This window comes from Triturus cristatus, chromosome 3_2 (assembly GCF_964204655.1).
Source record: "Triturus cristatus chromosome 3_2, aTriCri1.1, whole genome shotgun sequence".
In the NCBI taxonomy this organism is placed as follows: domain Eukaryota; kingdom Metazoa; phylum Chordata; class Amphibia; order Caudata; family Salamandridae; genus Triturus; species Triturus cristatus.
Genome location: NC_140584.1, coordinates 66465917 through 66481406, shown reverse-complemented (window position 1 = coordinate 66481406; position 15490 = coordinate 66465917).

Sequence of the window (15490 nt, the reverse complement as noted above, 5' to 3'; positions counted from 1 at the left end):
TAGGGTTCAAAAACTGCAGCTAGTCACTTTGCCAAAAAAGGGTCATTTTTCACTGCAAAATTGAGGTGTGACCACGTTGCGTTTTGCGCCGTTTCCTGTCGCGGGCACTAGGCCGACCCGCACAAGTGAGGTACCATTTTTCTCGTAGGACTTTGGGGAACGCGGGGTGGGTGGAAATTTGTGGATCCACGCAGATTCCAGAACTTTCCACCACAGAAATGTGGGGAAAATGTGTTTTTTTGTCAATTTTTTACATTTGCAAGGGATTCTGGGTAACAGACCATGGTGGGAGGCACTCAAGTCACCCCATACTGGATTCCCCTGGGTGTCTAGTTTTCAAAAATGCATAGGTTTGCTAGGTTTCCCTAGGTGCCGGCAGGGCTAGGGTTCAAAAACTACAGCTAGTTACTTTGCCAAAAAAGGGTCATTTTTCACTGCAAAATTGAGGTGTGACCACGTTGCGTTTTGCGCCGTTTCCTGTTGCGGGACTAGGCCGACCCGCACAAGTGAGGTACCATTTTTCTCGTAGGTCTTTGGGGAACGCGGGGTGGGTGGAAATTTGTGGATCCACGCAGATTCCAGAACTTTCCACCACAGAAATGTGGGGAAAATGTGTTTTTTTTGTCAATTTTTTACGTTTGCAAGGGATTCTAGGTAACAGACCATGGTGGGAAGCACTCAAGTCACCCCATCCTGGATTCCCCTGGGTGTCTAGTTTTCAAAAATGTATAGGTTTGCTAGGTTTCCCTTGGTGCCGGCAGGGCTAGGGTTCAAAAACTACAGCTAGTCACTTTGCCAAAAAAGGGTCATTTTTCACTGCAAAATTGAGGTGTGACCACGTTGCGTTTTGCGCAGTTTCCTGTCGCGGGCACTAGGCCGACCCGCACAAGTGAGGTACCATTTTTCTCGTAGGACTTTGGGGAACGCGGGATGGGTGGAAATTTGTGGATCCACGCAGATTCCAGAACTTTCCACCACAGAAATGTGGGGAAAATGTGTTTTTTTTGTCAATGTTTTATGTTTGCAAGGGATTCTCGGTAACAGACCATGGCGGGAGGCACTCAAGTCACTCCATCCTGGATTCCCCTGGGTGTCTAGTTTTCAAAAATGTATAGGTTTGCTAGGTTTCCCTAGGTGCCGGCAGGGCTAGGGTTCAAAAACTGCAGCTAGTCACTTTGCCAGAAAAGGGTCATTTTTCACTGCAAAATTGAGGTGTGACCACGTTGCGTTTTGCGCCGTTTCCTGTCGCGGGCACTAGGCCGACCCGCACAAGTGAGGTACCATTTTTCTCGTAGGACTTTGGGGAACGCGGGGTGGGTGGAAATTTGTGGATCCACGCAGATTCCAGAACTTTCCACCACAGAAATGTGGGGAAAATTTGTTTTTTTTGTCAATTTTTTACATTTGCAAGGGATTCTGGGTAACAGACCATGGTGGGAGGCACTCAAGTCACCCCATACTGGATTCCCCTGGGTGTCTAGTTTTCAAAAATGTATAGGTTTGCTAGGTTTCCCTAGGTGCCGGCAGGGCTAGGGTTCAAAAACTACAGCTAGTTACTTTGCCAAAAAAGGGTCATTTTTCACTGCAAAATTGAGGTGTGACCACGTTGCGTTTTGCGCCGTTTCCTGTTGCGGGACTAGGCCGACCCGCACAAGTGAGGTACCATTTTTCTCGTAGGTCTTTGGGGAACGCGGGGTGGGTGGAAATTTGTGGATCCACGCAGATTCCAGAACTTTCCACCACAGAAATGTGGGGAAAATGTGTTTTTTTTGTCAATGTTTTATGTTTGCAAGGGATTCTCGGTAACAGACCATGGTGGGAGGCACTCAAGTCACCCCATCCTGGATTCCCCTGGGTGTCTAGTTTTAAAAAATGTATAGGTTTGCTAGGTTTCCCTAGGTGCCGGCAGGGCTAGGGTTCAAAAACTGCAGCTAGTCACTTTGCCAAAAAAGGGTCATTTTTCACTGCAAAATTGAGGTGTGACCACGTTGCGTTTTGCGCCGTTTCCTGTCGCGGGCACTAGGCCGACCCGCACAAGTGAGGTACCATTTTTCTCGTAGGACTTTGGGGAACGCGGGGTGGGTGGAAATTTGTGGATCCACGCAGATTCCAGAACTTTCCACCACAGAAATGTGGGGAAAATGTGTTTTTTTTGTCAATTTTTTACATTTGCAAGGGATTCTGGGTAACAGACCATGGTGGGAGGCACTCAAGTCACCCCATACTGGATTCCCCTGGGTGTCTAGTTTTCAAAAATGTATAGGTTTGCTAGGTTTCCCTAGGTGCCGGCAGGGCTAGGGTTCAAAAACTACAGCTAGTTACTTTGCCAAAAAAGGGTCATTTTTCACTGCAAAATTGAGGTGTGACCACGTTGCGTTTTGCGCCGTTTCCTGTTGCGGGACTAGGCCGACCCGCACAAGGGAGGTACCATTTTTCTCGTAGGTCTTTGGGGAACGCGGGGTGGGTGGAAATTTGTGGATCCACACAGATTCCAGAACTTTCCACCACAGAAATGTGGGGAAAATGTGTTTTTTTTGTCAATTTTTTACGTTTGCAAGGGATTCTAGGTAACAGACCATGGTGGGAGGCACTCAAGTCACCCCATCCTGGATTCCCCTGGGTGTCTAGTTTTCCAAAATGTATAGGTTTGCTAGGTTTCCCTTGGTGCCGGCAGGGCTAGGGTTAAAAAACTACAGCTAGTCACTTTGCCAAAAAAGGGTCATTTTTCACTGCAAAATTGAGGTGTGACCACGTTGCGTTTTGCGCAGTTTCCTGTCGCGGGCACTAGGCCGACCCGCACAAGTGAGGTACCATTTTTCTCGTAGGACTTTGGGGAACGCGGGGTGGGTGGAAATTTGTGGATCCACGCAGATTCCAGAACTTTCCACCACAGAAATGTGGGGAAAATGTGTTTTTTTTGTCAATGTTTTATGTTTGCAAGGGATTCTCGGTAACAGACCATGGTGGGAGGCACTCAAGTCACTCCATCCTGGATTCCCCTGGGTGTCTAGTTTTCAAAAATGTATAGGTTTGCTAGGTTTCCCTAGGTGCCGGCAGGGCTAGGGTTCAAAAACTGCAGCTAGTCACTTTGCCAAAAAAGGGTCATTTTTCACTGCAAAATTGAGGTGTGACCACGTTGCGTTTTGCGCCGTTTCCTGTCGCGGGCACTAGGCCGACCCGCACAAGTGAGGTACCATTTTTCTCGTAGGACTTTGGGGAACGCGGGGTGGGTGGAAATTTGTGTATCCACGCAGATTCCAGAACTTTCCACCACAGAAATGTGGGGAAAATGTGTTTTTTTTGTCAATTTTTTACATTTGCAAGGGATTCTGGGTAACAGACCATGGTGAGAGGCACTCAAGTCACCCCATACTGGATTCCCCTGGGTGTCTAGTTTTCAAAAATGTATAGGTTTGCTAGGTTTCCCTAGGTGCCGGCAGGGCTAGGGTTCAAAAACTACAGCTAGTTACTTTGCCAAAAAAGGGTCATTTTTCACTGCAAAATTGAGGTGTGACCACGTTGCGTTTTGCGCCGTTTCCTGTTGCGGGACTAGGCCGACCCGAACAAGTGAGGTACCATTTTTCTCGTAGGTCTTTGGGGAACGCGGGGTGGGTGGAAATTTGTGGATCCACGCAGATTCCAGAACTTTCCACTACAGAAATGTGGGGAAAATGTGTTTTTTTTGTCAATTTTTTATGTTTGCAAGGGATTCTGGGTAACAGACCATGGTGGGAGGCACTGACGTCACCCCATCCTGGATTCCCCTGGGTGTCTAGTTTTCAAAAATGTATAGGTTTGCTAGGTTTCCCTAGGTGCCGGCAGGGCTAGGGTTCAAAAACTACTGCTAGTCACTTTGCCAAAAAAGGGTCATTTTTCACTGCAAAATTGAGGTGTGACCACGTTGCGTTTTGCGCAGTTTCCTGTCGCGGGCACTAGGCCGACCCGCACAAGTGAGGTACCATTTTTCTCGTAGGACTTTGGGGAACGCGGGGTGGGTGGAAATTTGTGGATCCACGCAGATTCCAGAACTTTCCACCACAGAAATGTGGGGAAAATGTGTTTTTTTTGTCAATGTTTTATGTTTGCAAGGGATTCTCGGTAACAGACCATGGTGGGAGGCACTCAAGTCACTCCATCCTGGATTCCCCTGGGTGTCTAGTTTTCAAAAATGTATAGGTTTGCTAGGTTTCCCTAGGTGCCGGCAGGGCTAGGGTTCAAAAACTGCAGCTAGTCACTTTGCCAAAAAAGGGTCATTTTTCACTGCAAAATTGAGGTGTGACCACGTTGCGTTTTGCGCCGTTTCCTGTCGCGGGCACTAGGCCGACCCGCACAAGTGAGGTACCATTTTTCTCGTAGGACTTTGGGGAACGCGGGGTGGGTGGAAATTTGTGGATCCACGCAGATTCCAGAACTTTCCACCACAGAAATGTGGGGAAAATGTGTTTTTTTTGTCAATTTTTTACATTTGCAAGGGATTCTGGGTAACAGACCATGGTGGGAGGCACTCAAGTCACCCCATACTGGATTCCCCTGGGTGTCTAGTTTTCAAAAATGTATAGGTTTGCTAGTTTCCCTAGGTGCCGGCAGGGCTAGCGTTCAAAAACTACAGCTAGTCACTTTGCCAAAAAAGGGTCATTTTTCACTGCAAAATTGAGGTGTGACCACGTTTCGTTTTGCGCCGTTTCCTGTCGCGGGCACTAGGCCGACCCGCACAAGTGAGGTACCATTTTTCTCGTAGGACTTTGGGGAATGCGGGTGGGTGGAAATTTGTGGATCCACGCAGATTCCAGAACTTTCCACCACAGAAATGTGGGGGAAAAAATGTGTTTTTTTTGTCAATTTTTTACGTTTGCAAGGGATTCTGGGTAACAGACCATGGTGGGAGGCACTCAAGTCACCCCATCCTGGATTCCCCTGGGTGTCTAGTTTTCAAAAATGTATAGGTTTGCTAGGTTTCCCTAGGTGCCGGCAGAGCTAGGGTTCAAAAACTACAGCTAGACTCTTCGCAAAAAATGTGTAAATTTTCAGTGTGAAAATGTGGTGTGTTCACCTTAGGTTTTGAGCCACTTCCTGTCGTGGGCACTATGCCTACCCACACAAGTGAGGTACCATTTTCATCGGGAGACTTAGGGTAGTTCAGATTTGTAAAGCAACTGTTATTACCTATTGATTTTTGATGCATTTCTCCCTTCCAAATGAAAGACATTGTGTAAAAAAAAAGTCATTTTGAAAAATGACCAATAATTGTCATGCAAGTATGAGTATTCCCAATTTCGAAAAAGTGCAAATATACACTGTTTCTAAACTCTGTAATTTGTTCCCATTTCAGAAATACAAAGGTGTCTTTCATACCAATTTTTCCATGTATACATTTTCACACTATAATTGCTATATACCCAGAACTAAAATAAAAACCATTACAAAATGCTGCTCAGTTTTTTACTCTGGGTTCGTTGGGCTCTTGGTGAACCTACAAGTCCTATATATCCCCACAACCAGGAAGGTCCAGTGGATGTAACGGTACATTGCTTTCTAAGAGATGTCATAATTAGAAGATGTTACAGGTGAAAACGTTGACTCAAAAGGCTGCTTTTTTCAACTAATTTTTAATTTTTCCTATATTTAACTGGCAGTTTCTATAAAGAAACCTTGATGGATCTACACAAATGACCCCTTGCTGAATTCAGAATTTTGTCTACTTTTACAAAATGTATAGCTTTCTAGGATCCATTATTGTTTTTGTACTCATTTCTACCATTAACTGGAAGGAGGTTGAAAGCACAAAAAATAGCAAAAATAGGGTATGTCCCAGAAAAATGCCAAAACTGTGTAAAAAATGTTGGTTTTCTGACAAAATTCTGTCATTCCCTAAAATCTGGAGAAATGGTGATTTCAGCCCCACAAACCCTTTTTTGCTACCATTTGCAGAGAAAAACCCAGAAGCTTTCATTTGCAGCCCGTTTTTCCCATTTTTCACAAAAAAAACTAAATTTTGCTGTATTTTGACTAATTTCTGGGAACCCTCTAGGAGAATCCACAAACCCTGGGTACCTTTAGAGTCCCCAAGATGTTGGAAGAAAAGGACGCAAATTTGGCGTGGATACCTAATGTGGTCAAAAAGTTACAGGGGCCTAAGCGTGCACTACCCCAAATAGCCCAAAAAAGGCTTAGCACAGGAGGGGAAAAGGCCTAGCAGTGAAGGGGTTAAGAGGACTGAAATTGTGACCTATGGCTTGACCAGTATTTACATGCCAAGTCAGATAAAAAAAAACCTCTGCAAATCACCACAATTCACTATTTTACCTCTTTGAAATATAACTTAAAGCTGCAAATACAGGATTCAAATATATTAAAAGTATTTTAGAGCAGTCTAGACTATTCCTAATTATTTTCAATGCAAACAGAGGCTGGATTTCTATGTTAAAGAAACAAATACACAGAGCTTTATAAAACCTGCTGTTTAAGTACCATCTCCTGTCACTTCCATAAGATCAACATGCACAAAAATGTTGAGTATTCTTTCAATACAGTGGTGACCCTTCCAGCAGCTCATGAAAAAGACAAAGGCTCCAATGGCTGGTCATAACTGTGGTTAGAGCAATTAATACTTCTGAAACATCAGAGAATCATCTTCCTTCCTTCACAGAATAAATACCATACACCAAAAGCAGTGCAAGCATCACTCACAGAACAGGCACAGCTGGGCATAAGCAGTGCAAGGTTCCCTCTCGCACAAAACATATAAGCTTGTGCTTCAGTTGAAAGCTTTCCATCTTCATCATCTTCACAAAAGAAGTACAATGCAACATTGCTCACACAACAGGTACAGCTGGGCATCAGCAGTGCAGGCTTCCATTTCTCAGGGAATGGGTATAGCAGGGACAGAAGTGCAAGCTTCCCTCCTTCATTGAAAAGGTACAGCGTGGTAACAGCAGTGAAAGCTTCCCTCCCTGACACTTGAGCAGCAGAACAAGCTTTCTACTGTCAAAGAACAGGTAAACCTCAGGAACTTTCAGTGAAGAACAGTGTGTAGCAGTAGTGCAAATACCCTTTCATATTTGATATGTAAGTTTCAGAATGGTTGTGTGATTTGGTAAGTAACATGATTAATTATGGATGGTGGAGTATAAGCATCTGTTATTTCAGCACCAAGATTTCCCAATGGGTAAATGTGCAGTTATAAATACATATGTCATGTCATGGTATGTTATGTGCAGAGCGGTGAATGGCTGTATTGATACATGAGTAAATTAATAGAGAAGTGGTCTGTGGTTCAGTTAGGGCGTGGGACAGTTGAGCGCATAGGAGGCTGGATGGCTCATGAATTTGTTTTGATTAATGCTGAATTTGTGTGGGCAGATGAATCGTTAGAATGTGGATGGTGAAAGAATGTGAACAGAAAGTGTCTGATTTGATAGGTATTTGTGCGTATGGGTGGATTAAAAGTCACTTTGTTTATGTGGTATATATGTATGCTTGTGGTATGTGTATGGATGTGTGTATGTATGGATGGGTCTTGTGTGTGAGTGTGGACATGGGCCCAGACGGATGCAAAAGTGGATGGATATATGTAAATAACTTTGATGATGTTGTGTTTGGAGCTGCTCTCTTTGTACACATGATGAGGTGTAAAAAGGTACTAATAACCCAAAACGGTATGGAAATCTACCTGCTGGTCAACAAACCACGATACATATCTGTGATTGGGAAGCACTGTTGCCAAAACCCATGAAGAATCCTGATATTGCAGACTGACAGGTGGTTGTCTTATGTGCACTCAGGTGTCATCCATCAGTGATAGAACATTCTATATCAACAAACATGATGTGCGTGATATAACACTGTGACTTGGACACCGCTGGCTCTAAGAGAAGGTCATGAAAAAAATAATTGGAGTTACCCATTTCAGAATCACGTCTAAAATGTTGGCATGTGTATTCCAATTTAATGTCAAACATGTAACGGTGACTCCAGTAATGTCTTGATGTGGCACGATTTAATTTAACATTCATTATTACAGCACTTCCGAATGACACAACATGAAGAGCTTTAAGAACTAATAGTTGGTGTACTAATGAACTATCAGTAAAGTATACCTGTTTGTGCTGCTATTCTCAGAGGAGGTATGGAACCATCGCAAACACTGGCCCGGTAACCCACTGTCACAACATCACACTGCATACTCAAGATAGGTGACATTTGAGGCATGGCCTAAGGGAAGTGTTTGGCGCCATGCCGGGGGCTTTGAAGACCCAACTTGAACATGGTGAAAGTGAAGACAGCAAAAGATAAAAATACTGGCATGCAGATCCTATGTCTGATGCTTCTCTTATACACAAGGGGATTCAGACAAGGGAAAATGAATGCTACAGCGGGCAAGACATAATTTAAGAGTCGAATTAAGTTGCTGAAGCACTGTGTCCCAATTGTCCAAGCAACACATATAAGGCCTGAAAGGGACATGAAGTTGTGATTTAATCAGTCACTGTGGTAATCACTAGGGGTGGGCGGAATTTGCGGAATTGCGTTACGCAAATCTCCGCGAAACGGTAAAAAATCTCCGCGAACACGCAGAAATTCCGCGAACACGCGGAATTGCTTGTTCGCGATGCTTTTTTCCTGTTCACAATTGCTGTTTGCGTGCTCGGGGAGAAATATCTCGCGAACACGCATTTTGAGATCGCGAACAAGCAAAAATTTCGCGAAATCGCGGAAAGCAGACTTTTTAGCAATTTCGCGTTCTCCGCGGAACGCGAAATTACGCAAATTACGCAAATTCCGCGAGCGGAACGGAATTTACTGCCCAGGCCTAGTAATCACCCCATGCAGCCACAGTTTAAATTTTAATGAAAAAGGTGGGAAGTTTGTGCCTATGAGACACCTATAGCAGGCAGGGAGTGCAGAGAAAAATCAAATATTTCCCCGAAAATAATTGTCGATGTCTCCCTTAGGGACTGTAAGAAATCTTGTAGGAGGCAAGAAGGCGCAGGGGAAAATGGAAAACAATGCATAACAAAAATAAAAACACTGTACTACAAACATCTCATATCAGGGATAAAAGACAAAAATTGCAAAAAAGGAAAAAGGCATTGGCTTCGTTTATCAATGCCCCTACAAAAAGTCTTTGAAAAGTCAAAGTGGAAGAAAAGGATTTAAACACTGACTATGAAAAATGTTCGCCGGCCACATGGCCACCAAGGACAGAGCATGGACAACAAACAATACATGCAGGCCTATGATAAAAGCAAAGCACATTGGCTCCATAAAATGGCAGTCCTGCTACATTGCCACCAAGAGCATAGGCAAGGGCAACAAAGAACATATACAGGCCTATGGGAAAAGCACACTGATGACCAAAAATGTCCACCGGCCTCATGGCCACCAAGGGTGAAGGCATGGACAACACATAACAAGCAAGCCTATAACAAAAGCATAGTGACTACACAAAATGTCGCCGGCCCCATGACAACCGGGGCAGAAGGAACGAACAACAAAGAACACATGCAGGCCTAGGGCAATCGCACACTGACTACACAAAACGTCAGCCGGCCACATTGCCACCAAGGGCAAAGGAAGGACATGGACAACAAAGAACACATGCAGGCCTATGGCAAAAAGCACACTGACTACACAAAATGCCCCGGACATATGGCCACTAAGGGCGAAGGCATGGACAACAAAGAACACATGCAGGCCTATGGCAAAAAGCACACTGACTACACAAAATGCCTCGGCCACATGGCCACCGTTGGTGAAGGCATGGACAACAAAGAATAAATGCTAGCTTATGGCAAAAGCACAGTGACTACACAAAGTGTCTGCCAGCCACATGGCCACCAAGGGCGAAGGCATGTCACAGACAACAAAAAACACATGCAGGCCTATGGCAAAAAGCACACCGACTACACAAATTACCCTAGGAAGGCATCGACAAAAAAGAACACATGCAGGCCTAAGGCAAAAGCACACTGGCTACTCTAAATGGCAGCCCTGCCATATGGCATGGAGAACAAAGTAGGCCTAGAACAAAGGGAAAATGGCAGCCTATGGCAGACACACACACACTGGCCTAACAAAATGGCCACTTGGCCAGCAAAACAGGAGGCATAGCAAACAAAGAAGAAAATACTATCATTAATTCAGAAATGCAAAAACAAAAAGGTGTCATCTTTAAAAATTCTCCAACCACACACATCCCAAGGCATCAAAAAATACCCCATCAAAATACACTGTAACACTTTGCAGAAATATGTGAAATAGAAAAAAACACCTTTTGCATTTACTTCAAGGCCATCTATAAATCAATAGATGTTTTAAAATAACCTATAGCACAGAAACAGTTTTTTCAGATATATACCCAACCAAATGCCTATTGCTGGCTGGCATGGCATGTGAGCAGACTAGGCCCCAGACAGTAAAATGAGAAAGATAATGCAGAATTCACAAACACACAAGAAAATGGGGAAACAGTACTTTAAAAACAATCCTTCAGCCTTCCCAAAAATGTGCAAATTTTTCCCCTTAGAAAAAAACGAAATGTAAAATAGACCCCTACTGCAACTCCAGGCCAACCGCAATCATTTTTTTTAATTTAAGGAAAAAAGGAAAAGATGAAAAAAAAATGGTGCATGCCCTCCATCAAACAACAAACGTATCCAAAGTTCTTTAACTTACTTGATTTCTCTAAAGACAAAGCTTTAAAATCCAGTGTTATTTAGCAGGGAATGCAGACAAGGAGTGATTTCATTACAAGAACGGAGGCTACCATTATGCATATCACTTTTAATGCGTCTCCAAGCAGCCGCATACATCATAAAGCAAGAGTTCCAAATAGAACGTTAATAACAACAAAAGGCATGAGACCACAACATACAGCCTCTTTAAATGCGGCTCCAGGCAGATAAGTTCCTTTCAATACTTCCTTTGACTTTCCTTATTTAATTAACGTTACATTTATCAATATTTTGCTGCTTTCTCGGGCGCCTCCCCTACCCCTACACTCTTTCCCTCTCATGTCACCGCTACCTCCAATTTACGGAGGTACGCGCTCTCCCACCACCCCTTTAGCCCTTGCTCTTCTCGTTTTATTTTAAAATAGTAGTTAGAGCTCACTGTTTAGAGGCTGTCTCCTGCCTGGTCTCCATTTCAGACAACCGGGCTATCGACGGTGCTTCCCTTAGTTTTACCGCTCCCACGCACCGCCCCGGATATTTTCTTGACAAAGACGCTTCGTGCGATGATATTTTGAGGAATGAACCTTGGCAACGCACCGCTAACGTCGCGGCATTGCCAGGGATCATTCCTCGATACCTTTTTCCCACATAAACAAGGCCTACGAGGCCTTCGCTCCTACGCACTACCCGTATCTTAGCAACCACTGCAACAACAGCCTCCGGTGATCGCGCTCGAGCGCATTTTCGATCCCCGGAGGCTAGGATCAGTTGACAGTTTGAGAAACGCTTCTCAAGACCAGGAAAATAGTTTTATCTTGCAAAATATTACTTTTTAACCCTATCCACCTTTAATTTATTAGAAAATAATCATTATATCTCCAAACCTTTACTTTATAAGATATAAAAAAAAAAAGGAGAGAGAGAACATTTAATTTAAACCTCATTATATATTAAAAAAAAAGGAGAACATTTTATTTTCCTTTAATTTTATTCCTTTAACATGTCTGACTTTGATTCAGACGAAGCAGAGGCTAGAGTACCTACCCCCAACATAAATAATGAGGCTTTTAAAAACATCATCCACGAGGAAATGAGGTCGTTTATGTTGGAAACCCTTTCCAAAGTGATGATTCCTAAAAGATCCCTCCTATGTGAAGAGGACGATATTACTCTACATCAACATACACTCAAAGAAGATCTCTCTCATACAAGGGGAAAGAGACTTAAAAAAGAGCACTGAAGGTCCTAGTACCTCATCCTACATGGGAGGTCACCGCACCTCAAATACGTTGGGTGTCCCTAGCGGAACAACACATAAAGGTGTCCTTAGCGGCACAACGCATAAAGGTGTCCCCAGCGGCATAAAATATCTGGGTGTCCCCTGCGGCACAAAATATCGTAGTGCTCAGAATGACGACCTCGATGAAAATGATGATGATTTGGATAATGACGATGCCTCTGATTCTCCCGACGAATATATTTTAGATCTCGACGAAGACGATCTTGAGTTCAACTCTCTCGATGAAGGTCTCTTTCACTCTTCTAAAGATAACATTCTAGACCCTTTAGGGCAAGAAATGTTCTCTCCCCTTAATATTAAACATCCAAGGAGCTCAGAATGGATCCCGCAGGACCACATGAGCAAATTTATTAATAAATGGCTAAGAAACCCTCTAGACAGAGATTCTAGGAACCTATTGAGAGCCGAATGCTCAAGACCTTCCATTGGAGATAAAACCTGTCAAACTCCAAACCTTGACCCTGAACTCATCAAGTACCTCTTCAAGTTCGGAAGAGACCCGAGAAAAGGTATGGAGAGATCCCTTAAAGGATGTCAAGATAGAGTCCTAGATATCCTAGGCCCCCTCGCAAGAATTATCGACATCACCGAAGATAGCCACATTAATGGAACCCTGCTAAACACTGAAATAATTAGAGGACTTAGCAAGAGAGCTCTCGTTCTTTTAGGTAATGCTAATGCCAGCCTCAACTCAGAGAGGAGAAGAGTAGTCCTCACCAAAATTAGCCCCAAATTAAGTGACTCAGCCGACAAAGAACCTTCCATCAACCCCAAGGGCTTTACTCTTTGGCGAAGACTTGATCAAAACTTTAGGAAAATATGTCTCGACCTTTACGGCTTTAGATAAAGCCCACCAAAACATGAAAAGGGTCTTTAACCCCTTCGCTGCGGCGGACATTCCGCCGCAGTGCTGGAGGGTGCGGGGGGCAGCGCGGTGGCGCTGTGCTCATGACGGAGCCGCTCCGTCATGAGCCACGGTTGGGCTGTGCTCATGACGGAACGGTTCCGTCATGACTCCGCCCAGTTGCGTTGTCCCCCCGCACAGGCGGGGAAACAGCGCCACGTAGGCGGAGCGGCCGCCAACGGGCGTGTCATGACGGAACCGTTCCGTCATGAGCACACGGCAACCGTGGCTCATGACGGAGCGGCTCCGTCATGAGCGGGGAAGGGGTTAACTCAAATAACCTTTTCGGGAGGGCCGGTAGACGGGGCTAGTCTTCCGGCCGCTTTAACCGGAGGCCCTATCCTAGAGGAAGAGGATATGGCAGAAGGGGATTCTTTCCCTGGAACACTCCTCAATTCTTTCCACAAAGAGGAAGAGGATTTCGTTCAAGAAACTTCAGGTCCGGCAGTGCTTCCATCGACAACAACACTCAAAGTGAGTACACTCCCTACCTCCCCTCCTCCCCCCCTTTTACCCAGAGTAGGAGGGAGACTCAAACTTTTCTTCAACAATTGGAAACTAATAACCCAAGACCCATGGGTTTTAAATACTGTGAGAGGGTTTATGATAGATTTTACACAAACTCCTTACCAATCTTCTTTCCCAAGAGAAATGATTCTTACCTTAGATCAGGAAAAGATAATAGAGGAAGAAATCTCCACCATGCTTCAGAAGGGCGCTATAGTAGAAGTCCCTCTAGAGACGTTAAAATTTATAAGCACCCTCTTTCTTGTCAAAAAAAAAAGAGAAAGGTTGGAGACCCGTCATAAATCTAAGGGATCTCAACAAATTCCTCGTTTACAGACACTTCAAAATGGAGGGAATTCACCTCCTCAGAGACATACTCCTAGAGGGAGACTGGCTCGTAAAATTAGATCTGAAGGACGCTTACTTTACCATCCCCATGGCCAAAGTTCACCAACCCTTCCTTCAATTCTTATGGAAAAACTATCTCTTCCAATTCAAAGCCCTCCCCTTCGGTCTCTCCTCAGCCCCTTGGTGTTTCACCAAGGTAATGAGATCAATCGCCTCATCCCTAAGAGGAAAAGGTATTCGTATGATATTATATCTAGACGATATCCTCATCCTTTCTCAAGATCACTCTCAAATCCTTCAAGACCTGAAAACTGTGATGGACCTATTAGAAAACCTGGGTTTCATCATAAACAAAGAAAAGTCAATCCTTTCTCCTTCCAGAAAAATGGAATTCTTGGGTTTTACCGTAGATACCATAAAATGCCTCCTTCTGCTCCCACCAAAGCAAATATCAAAAATAAAGAAAGAAATAAGACACATTATAAAACTTCAAAAGTTTCCTTTAAGGGAACTAGCAAGGGTACTACGTCTCCTCTCCTCTTCCATACAAGCCATCTTTCCAGGCCCCTTAAATTATCGTGCCCTTCAGAGAGTGAAAGCCAGAGCCCTTCAATCGGGCCTATGGTACGGGGACCTGATCTCACTAGATCAAGAAGCAAGACTAGAACTGAACTGGTGGTTAGACAACCTGGAGGCATGGAATGGGAAAGCAATTTTTGGATCAACTCCAGAATTTGTTTTAGAATCAGATGCCAGCCTTCATGGCTGGAGAGCTTGATTCCAAGGCCAGAACACTGGCAGACTCTGGTCTCTGGAAGAATCCTCACATCACATACATTTCTTAGAATTGAAGGCAGGGCTCTATGCCCTGATGAGCTTCAAACAATCCATTCAGGGCAGATCCATCATTCTAAAAATGGACAATATCTCCGCAGTTGCCTACATAAATCGCCTAAGTGGAACAAAAGCTACAGACCTCTCGAACCTAGCCAAGAAACTTTGGATGTTCTGTTTGGAACACAAAATATCTCTAAGAGCCGAATATCTCCCAGGAAAAACAAATGTATGCGCAGATTGGAACTCAAGATTCCTCTTAGACTACAGCGACTGGAAACTCAACGTCTCTGTATTCAATTCCCACAACATCTTATGGGGTCCCCTGGAAATAAACCTTTTTGCCAGCAGGTTGACCTTCCAAATCGAGAATTACTACAGTTGGATGCCAGACCCGGGTGCTCTGGCAGTGAATGCCTTCCTCCAACCTTGGCAAGGCAGCAACGGTTACGCTTTTCCCCCCTTCTCAATGATTCAGAGGGTCCTTCAGAAAGTCAGACATCATCGATGCTCAATCGTCCTAATCACTCCCTTTTGGCCTTCTCAGGCTTGGTTTCCAACTGCCTTGGAAATGAGTTACGACCTCCCATTCCTAATTCCCTCCCTAGTGGATCTTCTTACAGACATAGACGGTCATCTTCACCCCATGGTTCAATCAGGGAAACTGAACCTTCTTGCCTGGAAAGTGTCAGGAGATCCAATGATCTCTCAAGACTTTCGTCAACAGCTTCAACTCTCCTCGGGGAGTCTTGGGCTCCTGGTACACACTACCGGTATAACAACATTTGGAAATCATGGGTTTGTTGGTGCTTGGAAAGGAATCTGGATTCCGTTGAAGCACCTATCGTTGACATAATTAATTTTCTGGTAGAACAATTCGAACTAGGCCTTAGTTATAGATCTATCAATTGTTATAGATCTGCC